The sequence below is a fragment of the Geotrypetes seraphini genome, chromosome 11 (assembly GCF_902459505.1).
Source record: "Geotrypetes seraphini chromosome 11, aGeoSer1.1, whole genome shotgun sequence".
Taxonomy (NCBI): Eukaryota; Metazoa; Chordata; class Amphibia; order Gymnophiona; family Dermophiidae; genus Geotrypetes; species Geotrypetes seraphini.
In genome coordinates this window covers 48107401-48126804 of record NC_047094.1, presented here as the reverse complement: position 1 = coordinate 48126804, position 19404 = coordinate 48107401, and the positions used below count along the sequence as shown (strand labels likewise).

The window sequence follows — 19404 nt, the reverse complement described above, 5'->3', positions numbered from 1 at the left end:
CTCGAGGTATCTTTCACAGCAGAGAATGAAGGTGAAGCCTCTCTGGAGTATTGATACCTGAGATCTGAATCCATAGGCAAAGATGCAGATGAATGCCCACTTCTGGAATGAGTCGAGGAATTAAAACATTGGCGTTTAGAAGAACCAGCTGGTGAAGAAAACCTCGCAGGAGAAAAACTCAACTGACGAGAATGGTGAGGCTCCACAACAGATCTCCTCAACAAATGAGTTTGTGGTCCCAAAGAGTCTCGATGCTTCGATAAAAAAGGCCTGTCTCAAGACGAGGACCTGGGCCTCGATGAATGCCTCGACAAATGATGTGTTGAAGAGCTATGCCTCGAATCACGGTCCCGTGATTGAGACGAATCCAGCTTCGAAGAGGAATGTCAAGGTGTTCTCACCCTGTGCCTCAAAGAAGGCAAAGCCTTATTTTGAGAGGTAGGACTGGAAGTCAGAGATTGGTGTCAAGACACTAATAAGGACTCAGCTCCTTGTATAGAGGCATCTCGAGGCACTCGGAAGGACTCGACTCCTTGAATAGAGTGGCTAGGTTGAGCTCGAGGCACTCTCAAGAACTTGACTCCTTGTAATACTGCTCAGTGCTCAGGCTGGACTGCAGGAAGCAGGGAAAAAGCAGGAGTCAATTTGGCAAGCATGTTACCAAACTCCTGATGCAGAATAGTTTCCAATATATTCTGCAAAGCCGGCAATGAGATCACTGGATCTGGTACAATTGGTGTGGCTATGGACTCCGAGGAAGACAACCTTGAGGAAGAGTGTTGCCTAGATTTTGAAACACATTTCCTGGGTAGCCTCGGACCCACCAGTTCTAATGGTGGCATGTCCGGAGGGGTTGGCTTAGCTATCTTACCTGATGGAGACACTGAGGATAACTGTGTCTCGGGAGAAGATTTAGCTGATTTCCCCGAGGACGAAGATTTCTCCATCGAGGAAGGTTTGAGCAAGGTCGAGGTTGGAGGTTTTGACCCCACAGAAGACTTTGCTGGAATCGAGGTTGAGGTCGGAATCGGAGTCAAGGTCTTAGGTAAAGGTAGATCCATTCCTCCGAATATTTTTTCAATCTGAACTCGACAACGCTTAAGGGCTTGATTTTGAAGTGTAGCACAATGGGCGCAAAACTCCAGACGATGATCAGGTCCTAAACACTGTACACACCACTTGTGTGGGTCAGTGATGGAGATCGCGTTTTGACAACGGCTACACTTCTTGAACCCTGTGACCGGCCAGGACATGGAACGAAACATGGCGGCTAAATCAAAGCCTGCAGGCTGAGGCAGCGGAAGAGGCCCCGCCGTGGCATGATCGAAAAAAACAAAACTCTTTTTTTTTTTTTTTTTTTTACAAACGTGCAACTAAACACAGCGACCCTGTAAAGAAAATACACGAGCCGCGGTGAGAGAAGGCATGAGTAAAACTAACTCTCACGCAAAGCCTTGAAACAAGTGCTTCTCAGCTCCACGGAAAAAACTTCTGAGGAGGCGTGCGCCCTATGTTGGGCGGGAACGCACTCGCACATGCGCGGTGCTGCAGTTGCAAACTTTCTAAAAGTTCTTCAAGCAAGTCTGCTTGTGAGGCTGTCCGCATCGGGGCTTCGTGGATGACGTCACCCATATGTTGAGAATATGCTGCCTGCTTGTCCTGGGATAAATGTTTTTATATTTCCAAGTCTTTCATATATCTAACATCCTCATATCCTAGAAGTTACTAAGCATTTTCTGAGCACTAATAACAAAATATAAAAATGAAACAAAACCAGTGATACAAAAAAATGATTTTATAGTTATTAACTTCTAGGCTATGAGGATACTAGATATATGTAATAACTGTGCCAACTCTATACTTCTCTGCACGGGTGAAGTTACTTACATCACAACACACTTGCTGTGCTTTCAATAGTTCACTGAAATATTTCTCTCACTACTGCTCCACCTAGTTTTGATTTTCTGTAGATTAAGGGGAGACAGGAAAAGGTGTAATATCTGGAAAGTTTATGAATCATTCAAGAAGAATGTCTCCTGATCTCTGCAGCTTTACCTGAGGCTCAGGTTTGCTGTACCTAGGGTAAGTCATTGTTTCACAATTGAAGAGAAACAAGCCATAACTTATCAAATTTATGCTATATTAATTGTGCACTAAAGATTTTAGATTATTTCAATTTGCCAATTCACTATTCCACAGCAAGGGTGAGAGAAATTTTATTCATTTATCTCATGTTGTGTTCCACCAGAAGTTCACTGCCAGAGTAGGACATCTAAGGAGGCACACTAGTGTATCGCGGCACACTAGTGTGCCTCCTTAGATGTCAAGTGTGCCATGGCACACTGGGCAGGAGAGAGGCTCCAGTGTCTGTGGCAGCTGACTTGCAACTGCCTCCTACCATTGCGTATGCCGTGACTCCTACTGTTGCGTATGCCAAGACTCCTGCCTTCCTCATCTTCTCTCCAGACCCCCGGACCAGCAGCGGCAGCTCTATGTGCTTTTAACTTCGCCACACAACTGCCAGTAGCATTAGTTTAGACATGGTTTCATCAGACAGCCTCGAGGTCTTTTCTAGGCCTGGTCCGCTTCGATGATCTGGGGCGGGCCAGTCTAGCAAAGGCCCTGAGGCTGCCTGATGAAACCGCAGCTAAACTTACTGCTAGCAGCAGCTGTGTGGCGAAGTTAAAAGCACACAGTGAGCTGCCATTAGGCTAGAGAGGAGAGAAGTATTACTGGAGAGGGAAGGGAGAAGGGGTGCTACTGGATCTGGCAGAAGGGGAAGGAAAGGAAAGGTGCTACACACTGGAGGGGAGGTTGAGATGGTGCAAGGGGAGAGAGCATGTTGAATTGGGGGTGGGAAGGAGGGATGCCACTCGAGGGAAGAGGCAATGACAGAGAGAGAAAGCTTGCAGGAAGCAGAAAGTGTTCGACTCATGGAGAGGGCAAGATTGACGGGGAGGACAGAAAGGAGGGAAGGAGAAATGGCATACTCGGGGAAGGGGGAAAGGGCAGAGAGTGAAAAGTTGGACTCATGGAGAGAGGGAGAGAGAGAGAGAGAGAGAGAGATGTTGGTTAGGGGAGGAAAGGAGGACCAGAGGAGAAGAATGCAGGAGGAAGAGAGAAAGAAATGTTGGCTTGTGGAAAGGAGGGAGAAATGTTGGACTGAGAGGGGGACCAGAAAGGAGGAAGAGAAGGGAGATGGACTGCAGGGGGCAGAAAGGAGGAAGGGAAAGAGAAATGTTGCACAGGGGGGGAAGGGCGATGACTAAAGAATGGGAGAGATACCAGATCAGGGAATGAAAGGGAAGGAGGGGAGTCTGGTAGCACAATAGAAATAATAATAGTAGTAGAGAGAGATGCCAGATTATGAGAAGGAGAGAAGACAGATACCAGACTGGGTAGGGAGGAAAGGAAAGAGAGAGATGTTGGACCACTTGGAGAAGGGAGGGAAGTAGAGTTGTCAGATCATGGAAACGGGGAGGGAAGGAGAAAGAGATAGGAAGGGAAGACAAGACATGAAAAGTATATTTTGAGAAGGAAGCATAAAAATTGAATGTTAAGTTAAATGCCAAAGATGGATGCATGGCAGAAGGTGAAGAAGGAAAGAAAAACAGTCAATGGATAAGAAGGCACTGGAAACGGTGACAGATCAAAAGCGTGCGCCGACAAAGGCGTGCCGAGACAACTGAGCGCAAGGCGGAAGTCCGTGCCGAAGAAAAACAGTGTTTTAAGGGGCTCTGACGGGGGGTGTGGGGGGGAACCTCTTCCACTTTACTGAATACAGATCGCGCCGGCGTTGTGAGGGGTTTGGGGGTTGTAACTCCCCACATTATACTGAAAACTTCACTTTTTCCCTAAAAAAACAGGGAAAAAGTTAAGTTTACAGTATAATGAGGGGGGTTACAACCCCCCAAATCCCCCACAACGTCGCACAATGACAGCGCAATCTGTATTCAGTAAAGTGGGGGGGTTCCCCACCAACACCCACCATCGGAGCCCCTTAAAGCACTGTTCCGCCTTGCACTCAAGTTGTCTCAGCGCGCCTTTGTCGCCGCGTGCTTTTGACTATGAACCCTGGAAACAGTTAAAAGCACAGAAAAATAAAGTCACCAGACAACAAAGGAAGGGATAATGATTTTATTTTCAATAAAGTGATTGAAATGTTTCAGTTTTGAGAATTTATATCTGCTGTGTATATTGTGTGTATACGAAAAATGAAAGGAAAAAATTGCATTACAATTAGTAAAAGGGGTGGGATCTGGGGCAGAGCTTGGGTGAGTTTAGGGCTGAGCTGTGGTTGGGGGTACTTAGTTTGAAGTAGTTGAGAAACACTGCTGTAGGCAATCAGCCGGCGCCAGCGCCTCTCCCACCCTCTTCCCTGCTGGCACCCCCTACTGGCATCTCAGGACCCATCTGGAAGGCCTCTACACATGCGCGGATGTTGACGTGATGACATCACACATGCACATGATGAGATCATGGCAACATCCACGCACTTCCGTGTGCCTCGAGCCATGGCCACTACCTTTACTGTGCCCCGGCTCGAAAAAGTTTGAGAGACATTGCTATAAGCTGTCAGATGAACAAATCCATGGATATAACTTTTGGTCAAAAAGACAATTCAATGGCACTCACTGAGTTTTCCTTACAGCTGGAAAGAAAGCCCTGAGACCAGGCCTAAACTGCTAATTATATCTTTGTTATGAAGTATACAAGAGGACATTCAAGGCCAGATAGAGAAAATCTTTGCCCTAGGACTCAATCAGTGAAATCATCCCATTTTCAAAGAGGGAAACCACTAAAGCAGAACTGGAGAAGAAAATCTGTGATATATCTGACCCACAGTGTATAACAGAAAAAAGTCACAAAAAGCAACTGCAAGGTAAGTTTTGCTCCAGTTACTGTGTCCCCCGGCATTTTTCCCCACCAAAAATATAGAATGTCATGGAAAAAGCTGGATTCAGCTTCTGTACCATAGCAAAACTTTGACACATATGCACACTTAGGTAACTGTTTAAACACCTCCTTTACAAAACCGTGCTAGCATTTTTAGCGCTGGCCACAGCGGTAACAGCTTGGACACTCATAGCAATTCTATGAGCATCGGAGCTGTTACCATGGTGACTGGCGCTAAAACACTAGTGAGGCTTTGTAAAGGAGGGGATAAGTCAGAAAGCAAACCATTCTAGTTCCAATCAAAAAGCTAGAGGTCAAGAATCTATTACACCTGATGTTGATGTGTCTGCATCAACTGATATATATCCTAGTTCATTTGTGTAAATTTGAACAAACATTTTAATAGCATCGAGAGGAAGACTGTATTAACTAGCTCTATTTGGGAAATAGAAGACCACAAAGCCACACTAGTATTGACAGATGTTCAGATTACTGCAAAGCAGAAGGCAGGTGTTGAATTAGGTAGGATGATGAAAAATCAAATAGAAAGACAAATATCCAGCTCAGGATAAGGGAGATATATCTTAACAAATGGTTAAGTTTCTACAGCTAGTCCCCTTAATATGGGGACTAGAATAATAGAGCAGACCAGCTAAGCCATCTGTCAACATCTACTACGTTAAAGTACCACAAGAAGTGAAATTGATAGACTCTCCATAAGTAGTTAAAGTGCAGTGAGAGATCTCTTGTGGTAAAAAAGGCTTCATTTGCTCTGACTAATGAAGATTAAATCACCTTCTTTTGAAATTCCAAGTCCTCTCATCACTCTACAATAACATTACATCTGATACAATACAAGAGGCATCAATTGTGACACTTAACACACTGATATTATTTATTATAGAACCAAACTGAAAATATGGAATTGGTTTGATGACATCCCCTAGAGCAGGGGTGCCCACACTTTTTGGGCTTGCGAGCTACTTTTAAAATGACCAAGTCAAAATGATCTACCAACAATAAAATAAAATAAAAAAAACACAACGCACACTGTACGCATACAATTGTTAATTATCATTCCTATTCTGGGGGTTTTTCAAAGAGGTCAAAGGAGATGACTCTATGCACTGTCACCTCAGTAACAACCATACAAAAATAGACAAATACCCACCCCCTCCCTTTTTACTAAACCACGATAGCAGTTTTTAGCGCAGGGAGCTGCGCTGAATGCCCAGCGCTGCTCTCGACGCTCATAGGCTCCCTGTGCTAAAAACCTCTATTGCGGTTTAGTAAAAGGGGACCATATTGTAAAATATAGAGAGCAGATATAAATTCAGACACATTTTGATCACTAAATTTAAAATAAAATCATTTTTTCTACCTTGTCTGGTGATTTCATGAGTCTCTGGTTGCACTTTCTTCTTCTGACTGTGCATCCAATCTTTCTTCCCTTCTTTTAGCCTGTATGCTTCCTCTCTTCCTGACCTCATTCCCCCCCCTAATGTTTTCTTCTTCTCTCCTTGCCCTCTCTTTCTTTCTCTCTTCATGCCCCCATTCTTTTTTTCTGTTTCTCTTCTTTCCTTCTGTCTCCCTGCCTGCCCTCTTTCTCCCTCCCTGCCCACCCACAAGCCACTGCTTCTGCCGCTGCCATCGGATAACAGGCCCCCAAAGCCGCCCGCCGCCAGCCAAGCTCTCCTTGCTTCGGGCCCACCAGCATTCCTCTCCCCGACGTCAATTTTGCCGTCGGAGAGGAAGTTCCGCTGGCCAGAACTTCCTCTCCGACGGCACAATTGAGGTCGGGAAGAGGAAGGCTGATCGGCCCAAGATCGACATTTTGGGAAAAATGCTGCCGGGTCCTGCCTTTGAGGAAACAGAAAGTAGGCAGGACTTGGCAGCAAGAAGAGCAAATCGCAAGCTTCACTGACCTGTCTCCCGCTTTAGCCCGCGAACAGGGCTCTAACATGTGCGTGCCGGCTTCCCTTCTTACCCCCTCCCCCTCCCCGGACATAACTTCCGGTTTCAGAGGGAAGCGAAGGAAAGCCGGTACAAGCACATGTTAGCCCCCGGAGCATAAGTTCTCCAAGCCTTTTTTTGTTTTTTTTTTTAAATGTTGAGCAGCGGAGGCAGCAGGAGAATTCAGGAGGGGGCCAGTCAGGAGGGGAAAAAAGAGAAGGGAAGAAGGGAACCCATTCTGCGATCGACTGGGGTCGTCTGAGCGAGTGACCTGTCGATCGCGATCGACGCGTTGGGCACCCCTGCCCTAGAAGATTTAAGACTATGAATTACCTTCCTTTTGTACTGCATTTAAAGGTGAAAAACTGCCCAGTGCTCATCTGTAACCTGATACATTCAAATTCATTACTCAGGTCATGACTAATTAGTTGACTGCTGAGCGATTTAGAAAACCTCAGCTCAGAATTTCCAAAATTACTAATTTTCAAAGTTAATTGTTAAAATCTAACCTTCCAAGCAAAGAAGGCAAACGAGATGCCAATATCAACTAACTGTGATATTTATTAATGTGAAAGTCTCAATACATTCAAAAGCTGAGGTCCCAACTAGGATCCAAGTTTCGGCAACCTGAGGTCCCTTCCTCAGAGGACAAACTACTAACGCTGTTTGTAAATTAATGCAGCTGAAATACTGTACACAGCCAAGTTGATTTACTGCTAGTTATAGATGAATGCAGCTAGAGTAATGCGCATATCTGAATCGCGTTGGCGTGTACAGAAAAGAACGCGTGTTTTTTCTGCACTCACTAACACAATTCAGAAATGCACATTACTCTAGCTGCATTCATCTATAACTAGCAGTAAATCAACTTGGTTGTGTTAATTTACAGAGAGTGTTACTTTGTTACTGGTGTGTCCCCTGAGGAAGGCACTCCAGGTTGCCAAAACTTGGATCTTAGTTGGGACCTCAGCTTTTTCATGTATTGAGACTTTCACATTAATAAATATCACATTTGCATCTCGCTTGCCTTCTTTGCTGTTTTGCTATACTTTGAGGCAAGTTCTCTTCTCTGTGTTCTAAAATCTAAGCTTACAAGTTGTATTTACAAATCTTTTCTGAATTCCTCACATGCATGATTTTGTGACTAAGTAGTTTATATGGGATCATTTTGCCACCTAAGAAGTCGATGCCATTGAACAATACAGTTAGAAGGGTTACTCTTTCTCCCGGGGTTCCACCATTATTTGTAACTAGTGATGCTGGTGACACATGATCACAGGTTTACAGTGTACAAACAGAATATCTTAATATATGTTGCTGCCAGATGGTCACTAGGGAAAGGTTTAGCATGAAGATAGTGAGACAAGTCATGTGAGGTAAGTCAATGCACAGTAGGTCTTAAGCAGCATGGCCCACCAGTAGCACCACCTAGTGATTCTCAAACCTGTCCCGGAGAAACACCTAGCCAGTCAGATTTTCAGGATATCCGGAATGAATATTCATGAGAGAAGACTTGACCTGAAACTCAAACCCTTGTCTTCATATTACAGGACCTTTTAAAATTCCTACAAGCAAAATTCAGTTGCCTTGTGTTAGTGGTTCTCAAATCTGTTTAGTGGTTCTCCAGCCAGTCAGGTTTCCAGGGTATCCACAATGAATGACCATGAGAGATCTGCATGAAGTGGAGGAGGTGCAAGCAAAATGTCTCACATGAATATTCATTGTGGATACCCTGGAAACCTGACTGGCTGAGGTTCCCCCCCCCCCCCCAAACAGGTTTGAGGACCATTAACACAAGGCAACTATGAATTTTGTTTTTATACTACTTTAAGGGTTTGATTGTCAGAAAAAGTCTTCTGCTTTAGGCAATGATAATGCAGAATAGTGACGCCTAACCGCCTAGAAGTCATCTGACTATGGCGGTATAGAAGAATAAAGTTATTATTATTATTACTAATTAGATTCACAGTGTACATGTATGAGAGGCTGCTGAAAAGTTCTCAGCCCAACCAAGAAGAGAATGATGTGGAGCCATGAAACTTACAAGTTATTCTACACTTTTCATTTCATAATGAATAACTTGTAAGCTTCATGGTTCCATATCATCTTAGTTGGACTATATGGTGGGCTGGACTATATGGTGGAAAGTTGAGGGGGGGGGGGGAAGAACTATAAACTAGGAATGTGGTTGGTGAGGAAATGTCATTCATAAGTAATATTGCCTACTCTTTCCTGATAGTGTGCATGATAGCTCACACATGTATACCATTGGAAGAGTGAACTTTACCCAGTGTAACTTCTTTATATACACCCCCCAGATTCTACATATGGCACTTTTGAGTTGCATACACAACTTAATTGAATGATGAGCCTATCAGCACCAATAATTGGGCTGTAACAATCAAATATCGGCACTAACTGGCAATAATTAGAATTAGAGCATGCATCTTTTTAGGTAAATTCTATAAAGAGGTACACATAAATTCTAGTGCACAGATCTGAAAAGGGGCATGGGTGTTCCAATAATTTGCGCACTGTTACAGAATATGTCTGATCTGTGCCTAAGTTAGCAACAGGGAATTACACCAGGTTTCAGCTGGTGTAAATCCCCATGCCTAAAACTTTGCCATGGATCCCAGTGCTAAGCATATTCGATAAATGGCACCTAACTCGCAACCATTTACAGAATAGAAATTTGGTGCACCTTTTTTCGGTGTCTGTTTTTCAGATATACTGTATAAATAGAATTTACCTCATAGTTTTCACACCTTTGCAAAGAGCGCATACTCTTACCATTTCCAGATAAGCCCCGCCGTCTTTTCCAGATAAGCCCCGCCACTAATGCAAAAAGTGCACGGGCGAAAACTTAAGCCACGCCACCTTATAAATTATTAAACTATTGAAGCCCTCCGAGGAAATTATTCACATGATTTGAATAATGACTCGGGGGGATTCAAGGGGGGCTCTGCCCACCCTTGTATATCACTTTCCCCAAGTATTCACTTACCATGGTGTTAGCTAAAACAGTGGCAGGGGTTAACTTTTTGGCGGGGCTTATCTGGAAAAGATCCACCATTTGTTCTTGGGGGGTGGGGCCTTGGAAAAAAAATGACAAGAACATTTTTTTGCTTCCCATCCCTATTGTAATCTAGAGGAAAAACCCCTGAGAACTGTAATAGAATCCTCAGGTGCCATAACTTAAAGAGAAGCTGGTTCCAATTGAACTAGAAGCCCAAAACAGCAGAAGGACCCTGCCTGACAAAGAATATGATGCAAAGGACAGTGCCCCTGACTGCCTTTAACTGAGCAGCCCACAGTCCCACCCAGTTCTAGGTTGAAGACTTTTTGGCCAGTTCAGATTTTGAATTTAATCCCAAAGCAGTGTGGGATTAGTGCCTAATTCTGCCTATTGAAAACAGTGCTGCAAATCCCATAATGCCTTAGGAAAAGGGAGGGGTCAAAATCTTGGACTGTACCAAAATCTCCAGCATGGAAGAGGGTAACTTGGAATTTCTGCCACTGTGCACACAAACAAAACAGGAGCAGCTGGGGAGTATCAGCCAATCCAGCAGAATCAATAACAGATGAGAAGAGTGGCCTAGTGGTTAGAGATGTTGCGAGTTCAATCCCAGTCTGGTCCCTGTGACTTTGGGCAAGTCACTTAATGCTCCACTGCCCCAGGTACCACAGTTAGATTGTGAGCCTGCCGGGACAGATAGGGAAAATACTTAAGAGTACCTGATTACTATTCAATGTATTGTAAACCGCTTTGGGTGGATCTCTTCATAAAAAGGTGGTGGTTAAATCCCAATAAAAAAATTAATTTATGCTTCTTAATGCATAATACTGTGAAGGGCCCTGAAAAATGATGGGGCTAGATCACTTATATGCATATGGTCATGTAAAAAAAATTTAGGACACCTCATGAAATATTCATTTTTTTAAGAAATGTTCACATATCAATGTCAAATCTTTTTTTTTTTATTCATCTCTGGAAAAGAAAGTGATTTAATTGCAGGTAAACAACAAAAATTTTTCTTGATTTACTCATGAAACTAAAAGGTATCCACAAAAATGGGTATTCTAATAGGAATAAATTAGGACACCCTATACCCTAATAGCTAGTGTTACCCCCTTTGGCTGAAATAACTGCAGTGAGACTCTTCTTGTAGCCATCTACCAGTCTCTTGACATCGGTCTGAGGAAAGTTTGGCCCATTCCTCAATGTAGAATTCTTTCATCTATGAGATGTTTGAGGGGTTTCTTGCATGTACAACTCGTTTCAAGTCACCCCACAGAATCTCAATGGGATTAAGATCAGGACTTTAACTTGGCCACTCCAGAACTCTCCATTTCTTAGTTTTCAGTCAGTCCTTGGTAGATTTACTGGTATGTTTTCGGTCACTGGTGTGCTGCGGGGTCCAGTTCCGCTTCAGCTTTAATTCACTTACAGATGGTCTCACATGTTCCTCAAGCACCCTCCGATACATGGTGGATTCTATGATGGTGAGCTGGCCAGGTCCTGCTGCAGCAAAGCATCTACAAACCATGACACTTCCACCTCCATGCTTCACAGTTGGTATGAGGTTCTTTTCCTGGAATGCTGTATTTAATGTACACCTAGCATGTCCTCTTTTCTGGTGTCCAAATAATTCAATTTTAGACTCATCTGTCCATAGAACACTATTCTACGAGTCCCAGTGTTTGTCTACATTCTCTCTGGCAAACTTCAGTCTGGCCTTGATGTTTCTTTTAGAGAGCAAAGGTTTCCTTCTTGCACACCTCCCATGCAAGTTAAATTTGTGCAGTCTCTTTCAGATTGTAGAGGCATGCACTTTCATATCAACAGTAGCAAGAGCCTGCTGTAGATCCCGTGATGACATTTTAGGGTTTTTGGAGACTTCTTTTAGCATCTTGCGGTCTGCTCTGGGGGTCAACTTGCTTGGACAGCCAGACCTGGGCCTGTTGGCAGTTGTTTTGAAAAGTCCTCCACTTCTACACTATTTTCCAGATCATGGAATGGCTAATGTCAAATTCTTTTGAAATCTTTTTAAATCCCTTACCAGATTTATAAGCTGCTACAATCTTCTTTCTGAAGGCCTGAGATAGCTCTTTTGATCTTACCATGGTATTCACTCTCACTGCAGCAGTCATGAGCATACCAAACTAATGTCCGAGATTTAAATAGGGCAAACCTCCCTCAAAATGAAACGATGTTCTAATCATGTGCACCTGATGTGATACACCTGTGTATGATTTGAGCCACTTTAAGTAGGAGGATATGTGAGGGTGTCCTAATTTATTCCTCAGTTAGAATACACATTTTTATGGATTTCTTTTGTTTCATGAGTAAATCAAGGAAATTTTTGTTGTTTACCTGCAATTACATCACTTTCTTTTCCACAGATTTGACGTTGATATGTGAACATTTCTTAAGAAAGAACTGAATATTTCATAGGGTGTCCTAATTTTTTCACGACTATATATCCTCCCCATCTCTCCCTATTCTCCAGAATTATCCATCCCCTTCCAGAGAGCAGAAAGTGCATGTGCTCTTAAACAGTGTACATAACATTACTGGCACAGAGGCCAATGTCCAGAAGCCCATTTTATGTGCATATATGACACAGAGAAAACTGCTGCCTTTACATGTTCCACGAGATCATTTTACTTGTATCTCTTGACCAATTAAGTGTGTTCAGTGAGAACTCTAAGTGGGATACTGAGTTAGAACCTAAAGAAATTAAACCACTCATTAAGGGAGGGGGGGATTCATCAATGCATGCTAAAGACGATCATTATATTCGTATGGGTGTCTTTAAGGTTAGCACTGATGATTTCCTCCACAAATCTCCCCCCAAAAGGCAGCAGTAGCACAATTATGATTTCTGGAATGTACCAAAAAAATCAACACTCAAGATGGCAAATTGGAAATAGGTTCTTGACACACCTTAATGCACTTAAACAGGCACACTAGAGGGCCAACATTAGCCTGTATCCTCCTGTTATCCTCTGTGCCCTTATGTATGCTACCTGCTCATTCAAAATTAGTTAGAGTAAATAGAAAATTAGCATATATTCTTTGAATAACTGAACATAAAAAATAAGACGTTTTTGGTTTAACCCTTACTCCTGCACATCTGCAACTGCAAGCCAAGTAGGACATAAGCATCTTTCTCTGAAGAAAGTGTCTCCTCAAACTGTTTGCAAAACCCAAGTGTGATACAAGACTCGTTATATAAGGGGACAGTGGGATCAGAAAGAATGGGGAAAAAAATTGAACGAAACATATGGTAGCAAGACACAAATCCAAAACTTTAAAAATGTCACGAGACCGAACAGAGAGTACTAAAAGAAAATGGGCTAAGGAAACAGGAGTGTGGTAGGTTTGTGGGGGAAGGGATGCTGCTCTTGTGTTACTGCACTGCAGGTAGACAGATGAAGATGTTCCAGCCCGAGCAAGAAAAGGGTGGGACTGGAAGTGGGACCGTTAGTTTAGAAGTTGCTAGAGTGGGATAAGAGGGAAGAGAGAAGGGATTAAGAGGCTAGGGAGAGAGGGAAAACAGGTTAGACAAAAACTTACCAGCAAGAAGCTCCGGGATCCGTTTCCCTGCTCGATTCTAGTTTCTTCTTGTTGCCAACGAAAATAATCCCTTCGTCCCTCCCCCCCAATACCCAGAATGAAACAACCGCCAAATGTCTGCAAAGTTTGCAAATAAAATCCCACGCGATTTCTAGGGTGGCTCAGCTCTCTTGCTCCCTGTCTCTGTGTTCGGATAACGGGAGAAGAAAGTCGCGGAAATACAGCTCCTAATCTGTTCACTGCTTCCTCGGACTGCCGCTGTCTCTTTAAGGAGAATATACACATATAATATTTGGGCTGCTCCTTTTTTTTTCTCCCCAGCAAAGTTTGCTTCTGGCACTCGCTTCCACGGAATCTCTTCCTCCTGGGGCTGAGGATGAGGGAAATGAGACATGCAGCGCACGGCGGCTCTCAGTGCATGCACGCTTCTTCCTGCAAAGTGCTAGAGATCCTTACTGACCTCTAGAGGAAAGCCGGCTCTACTCTACACTCCCCCTGTATCTCTTTATGAAGCCAACCTGTGGAGGACCGGGGGGTACTCCATTTTAAATTCTTGAAAGCCCCAATTTGTCTTTGCATCTATCTGGAAGTATTTAACTCTTTCTAGCCACCTTTTCCAACGTTTAAAGCGTATTTTGGAGGCTATAATGTCAACTTTTAAAGGTTTTCCCCAGCTTAACCATTAGGAAAGATTAGGCTTTGGCCTACTTCAGTAGCTTGAAAGGGGCCAAAGAAAAACAATAGACCTTGACAACCAGCAGTACATTTTTTTTTTATATGTAGGAATTGTGGAAGACAGTTCTATAAAGAGGTGCCAATTGGAAGCCTATTTATAAAGAAAAATTGGCACTTACTTTCCTTTAGAGAATACTAGTGTAACCAGGTGAGCCTGTGTGTGTTTAGGAGCATTCATTTATGCCATCCATAGAGCTGGTATAATTGTACACACTTAGATTTGGGAGATACGCACATATTCTAGTTACATATGTGCTCTGCCCAAATTCCACCTATGGGAATGACTGACTGTAAAGTAGCACCTAGCTGTAAAATAGCTAATTTAACCCCCCCCCCCCCCCACACACACACACACACACAAACACACTCTTTTACAAAACCATAGTGCGGTTTTTAGTGCCGGCTGTGGTGGTAACAGCTCTGACACTCATAGGATTTCAATGAGCATCGGAGCTGTTACTTTGCTACGGTTTTGTAAAAGGGGCATAATGAGAATGTGTCCACATATGTGCAGAATACTGGTATTCATATGCATACTTGCAGCCTAACTAGACAAATCTTGATATAATTACCCCATTATGTGCATTAATATGTGTTAACTGTTAATACATGATAATAAATAAAGACCTTACTTTCATCATGTAATGTCATGAGATAAACTCTAGGACTTCAATGCTATAATTTTTCATCAGTAGAATGAATGCAAAGTAGAAAATCATACCAATGCAGTAGAAAGATCCACAGAAACCATAGACAGAGCAAGGAGACAAGTCCACGCCAATAAAAAAAATAAAATAAAAAAGGATGTTCCATTGCCCCTGAAATAATCCAGTGTGATGTAAGCAGTTCTATAATTACACCCTCTGTATTGTAAATGTACAACAAAGGCATCTGGCAATGGGAAACATATGACTCACTTCGGTTTTAAAATATTGTAAGCAGGATTAGTTGGCACCATTTTCTTCTTTAATTGGCATTCCAACTAATGTGAACCACATGCAAGTCCTCAGATATGGATGACCATTGTGAAAGATGTGACCTCCTTCAGGGGTTTGCAATCGTTTTGCTTCTAAAGCTTTCCACATTTTAAAATCTCCTTGATGCCCTTGTACCACAAGATGAGAACCTGTTCTGTACGTAAGTTAGTGAAACTATTAACTAGGTTTATTTGTTTTGACTTTTCATTAGTGTTTTGTTAGATATGGTAGCCACCTCAAAGCCCTCTAAAGGAGAATACCTTTCTTATGTGACAGCATTAACTCTTATTTTTCTATTTATTTGTGCATAAAAGACATAGAAAATGAAAAGACATGACTGGAAGTAACACCCCACCCCCAATAAAGACAAAGAAAAATAAAACTATAATCTAATATAATAAAGAGCTAGTCACGCATGCGCACTCCTATTTGCGTGTTCCGTGTGCATGTAGGTCTGTGGCTGAAGGAGTGTGCATGCGCGCTATGTGGCGCCGCCGAAGTCCGTGGATACTCTTGGCTCCGGTCAGCGCTCAGAACAGCCTGCGTCCGACGCGCTTCCAGAGAAAGCTGGAAGTCCTGCTGGGCACACAGTTCAATGAGGAATCAAAAAGATTCAAAATAGTCAATTTCAAAAAATAAAGTCCCACTTTATTGTGGCAATGCAGCTTGAACAAGGTTCAGTTCACTCTTTCCCAAAACATAAGAAAAATGGAACAAAAATCAAATCGAGTTGAAAAGCAAACAGCCAACAACTCACACCTTCCTTGCAGGTGATACAGGTAAGTAGCAAAGTGTAGTCCCAATCGAACTGCCTTTGGCAAACAGGCAGCAACAAATTGTCACACTTCCTTTATAAATAAAGCCAGTGCTGTGCCCAAGCCTGGATTGAAGCCGGCTTGGCCCCAACCAACTTAACAGTAGTTGGTGGGGGAGGGGAGTAGCAGAATCCACTAATTATACTCTGTAAGAAACAGAATGCCACAAATGGCCCCACAAACCCAACCTAGGATATTGTGTGGATTCTTCCCCAAACTACTTCCTCAGGCACACAATCACAATTGTAGCTTTTCTTGCTTTCAAAAACAAAAACATAAATTAAACAGTCCAGCACAATTAAACCTAACAAAAAGGTTTCTAGCTCCAGGCACCTTTCAAGGAGCTCAGCACTGCTCCCTTACTGCTCACAGGTGCAAACAGGTTCCCCAGAAAGAAGTCAAAAGTTGGCTAGCATGAGCATACAAAAAAAAAAAGGAAAAGAAAACCAGCAAAGGTACTTAGCTCTCTTCCATAGGGCAAGCCTCAGTATTCATGGCAGCTTCTAGACAGTCCATGGGTTCTGGTTCAGCTAGCTGGTTGGTCTCAGGCACAGGGGCTGGATCCACCATCTCAACGTCCTGATAGTGGTGAGGCTCAGGAGAGCAATCCTGAAAGCCTCCTTCCTGGGCTGGCCCAGGGTAGAGCAGCCTCTAGTGCATTGAGGCGACCATGCCCTGTTCTCTGAGGGGGAGGGACAGCCTGCAGCTTCTGCCTAGCTTTCCTAGGACTTCTAATTAGCTCCTGCAGCTGGGAGTTAGCTGAGAGAGTAGGAGGATTCAGTGGCTGTTCAAGGCTGTTACCCTCATCGTCCTCACCTCCCCAGGGTTCTGTGAGCTGGGCTTTGAATGGGAATTCAGAATTTTCCCTACCACTGGTGTCTAGCCTGACACAATGGTCAGCCCTCTTTAAAGTCAGCCTAGGGTTAGGCAAAGCCTTTTCTGCCACAAGCCGAGCCTTAGGGCTAGGGTTGTGACAGCTAATACATCACCACCCGATCGCCTCCACAAGCTGGACCGCAGCCAGACGATCTCCATTCCTCCTTTGCCGCCCACCCCCTTCTTTTCCCGCGGGCCCGAATGGCGATTCCAGCAACGTGTGCATCAGTCTTCACACGCTGCTTCGGGCCCTTAATCTACTGCCCTGATTTGCTCTGCCGCGTCTCTGATGATGTCATCAGGGACGTGCCAGAGTAAATCAGGGCAGTAGAAGGACCCAAAGCAGCGTGTGGAGACTGATGCAAGCGCTGCTGGAATCACCACATTTGTAGTCCGGACCGTAGGAAGGGAAAGGGGGGGTAGAGGAAACGCTAATGCTGCTGCACAGGGAACTGGTGGGGGGAGGGAAATGGAGGGGAGGGAATGCTGCTTTGGACAGACAGACAGAGAGAGGAAGGAAAACACAAAGAAAATAAGAAAGACACAGGGGCAGGTGCACAGGGAACTGGTGTGGGGGGAGGGAAATGGAGGGGGATGGAATGCTGCTTTGGACAGACAGACAGAGGGAGGAAGGGAGACAGAAAGAAAAGAAGAAAGACACAGGGGCAGGGAGATACACAGAAAGACAGACAGGCAAAGGGGGCCAGGGATAGAGGCAGACAGAAAGGACAGTGGGAGCCGCGTCAGGAGGGGTGCGGGATGCGGCAGTGGGAACTTTTCCAATGGGCGCAACTGGGCGGCTGTCGGGAACCTCTGATCAGGGGCAGAGCAAGGTAAGAGTATCATAGGGATAAGAAGGAGGAGGGGGGATAAAAAAGGAAGGGATGCCTACTGCTGGACAGGGGGAGAAGGAAAGAGATGCTGATGGACAGGGGGGGTGAAGAAAAAGGAACGGAGGACTAATGTTGGACAGGGGGAGAAAGAAAGAGGTGCTGCTGGACAGGGGGGAGGTAAAACAAAGGGAGAAGGACTGCTGCTGCATAAGGAGAGCAGTGAAGGGGTGGTGGTGGACACAGGGGAGGTAAAAGGAAGGGAAAATGGACAGGGGGAGCAGGCAAGGGGTGGTGATGGACAGCCAAGGAAAAAGAAAGGCAGAAAGAAAGAAAGCGGCTAAGGAGAGAGAGAGAAAGAAATAAAGACAGACACACACACATATGTTCTAGCACCCGTTAATGTAACGGGCTTAAAGACTAGTATTATTATAAAGAACAAAATTACAGAGCATATACCGTACATAAGCATGGATTAATGAGACAAAGCCAACATGATTTAGTTAAGGGAAATCTTGCCTCACTTATCTTCATTTCTTCAAAGGCGTAAATAAACATATGGATAAAGGTGAGCTGGTCGATACTGTGTATCTGGATTCTCAAAAGGCATATGACAAAGTGACTCATGAAAGACTCCTGAGGAAATTAGAAAGTCATGGAATAGGAGGTAATGTCCTATTGTAGATTAAGAACTGGTTAAAAGATAGAAAACAGAGTAGAATTAAAATGGTCAATATTCTCAATGTAGAAGAGTAAATAATGGGGTTCCCCAGCGGTTTGTGATGGGACTCCTGCTTTTTAATATATTTATTGATGATCTAGAGATGGGAATAACTAGTGAGATAAATTAAATTAGCTGATGACACAAAATTGATCAAAGTTAAATCCCAAGAGGATTGTGAAAAATTGCAAGAGGACCTTGCAAGACTGGGAATCTAGGCAACATGGCAGATGATGTTTAGTGTGAGCAAATGCAAAGTGATGCACATGGAAAAGAGGATCCTGAAATATAGCTATGTGATGCAGGGTTCCATGTTCGGAGTCACAGCCCAGGATAGGGATCTGGGTGTCATCATTGAGGATATGATGAAACTCTCTGCTCAATGTGCAGCGGCGGCTGAGAAAGCAAATAGAATGTTAGGAATTATCAGGAAAGGAATGGCAAACAAAGATGAAAATGTTATAATACTCTTGTATCGCTCTATGGTTTGTGCAATTCTGGTTTCCACATCTCAAAGAAGATATAGCAGAATTAGAAAAGGTACAGAGAAGAGTGACAAAAATGATAAAAGGGATGGGATGACTTTTCTATGAGGAAAGGCTAAAGTAGCTAGGGCTCTTCAGCCTGAAGAAAAGACAGCACAGGGAAGATATGACAGAGGTCTATAAAATACTGAGTGGAGTGGAATAAGTAGATGTGAATTGTTTGTTTACTCTTTCCAAAAATACTAGGACTGCAGGGCTTTGCCTGTATCACCATTTTTAGGTCTTGGGCCTAGAGAGGCTAAAAATTCCATTTTCACTTCTGCCAGCATCTTGGAATTTCACAAGATGCTTGTCTGTTAGCCAAGGGGGCCCCACTGCCTGAGGAAAGTAAGATAAGATGAATCCAGCATGGACCAGTGATAGTGAGTGCTTGGCAATCTTATCTCCAGGCAATTTATAATGACATCAGACCTTGAACAGATAATGCAGGACACTTCAGAATGTGAGGAAAAACTACCTGGTAACAAGGACCT

At 43.7% G+C, this 19404-nt stretch overlaps 1 protein-coding gene across 2 annotated transcripts in view; it reads right to left on the bottom strand.

Annotated features, from left to right (window-relative positions):
• The window catches only part of LOC117345442 (cytoplasmic phosphatidylinositol transfer protein 1-like), a 207958-nt gene extending 193984 nt beyond the window's left edge, over window positions 1-13974 (bottom strand). Inside the window, exon 1 of one of the 2 annotated variants that reach the window (XM_033914066.1) lies at window positions 13433-13974. The gene's annotated coding sequence lies outside the window, so the exon portion shown is untranslated. The remainder of the gene's footprint in view (window positions 1-13432) is intronic. The other variant, XM_033914064.1, reaches the window with a different exon arrangement.
• Window positions 13975-19404: the final 5430 nt, after the last annotated feature.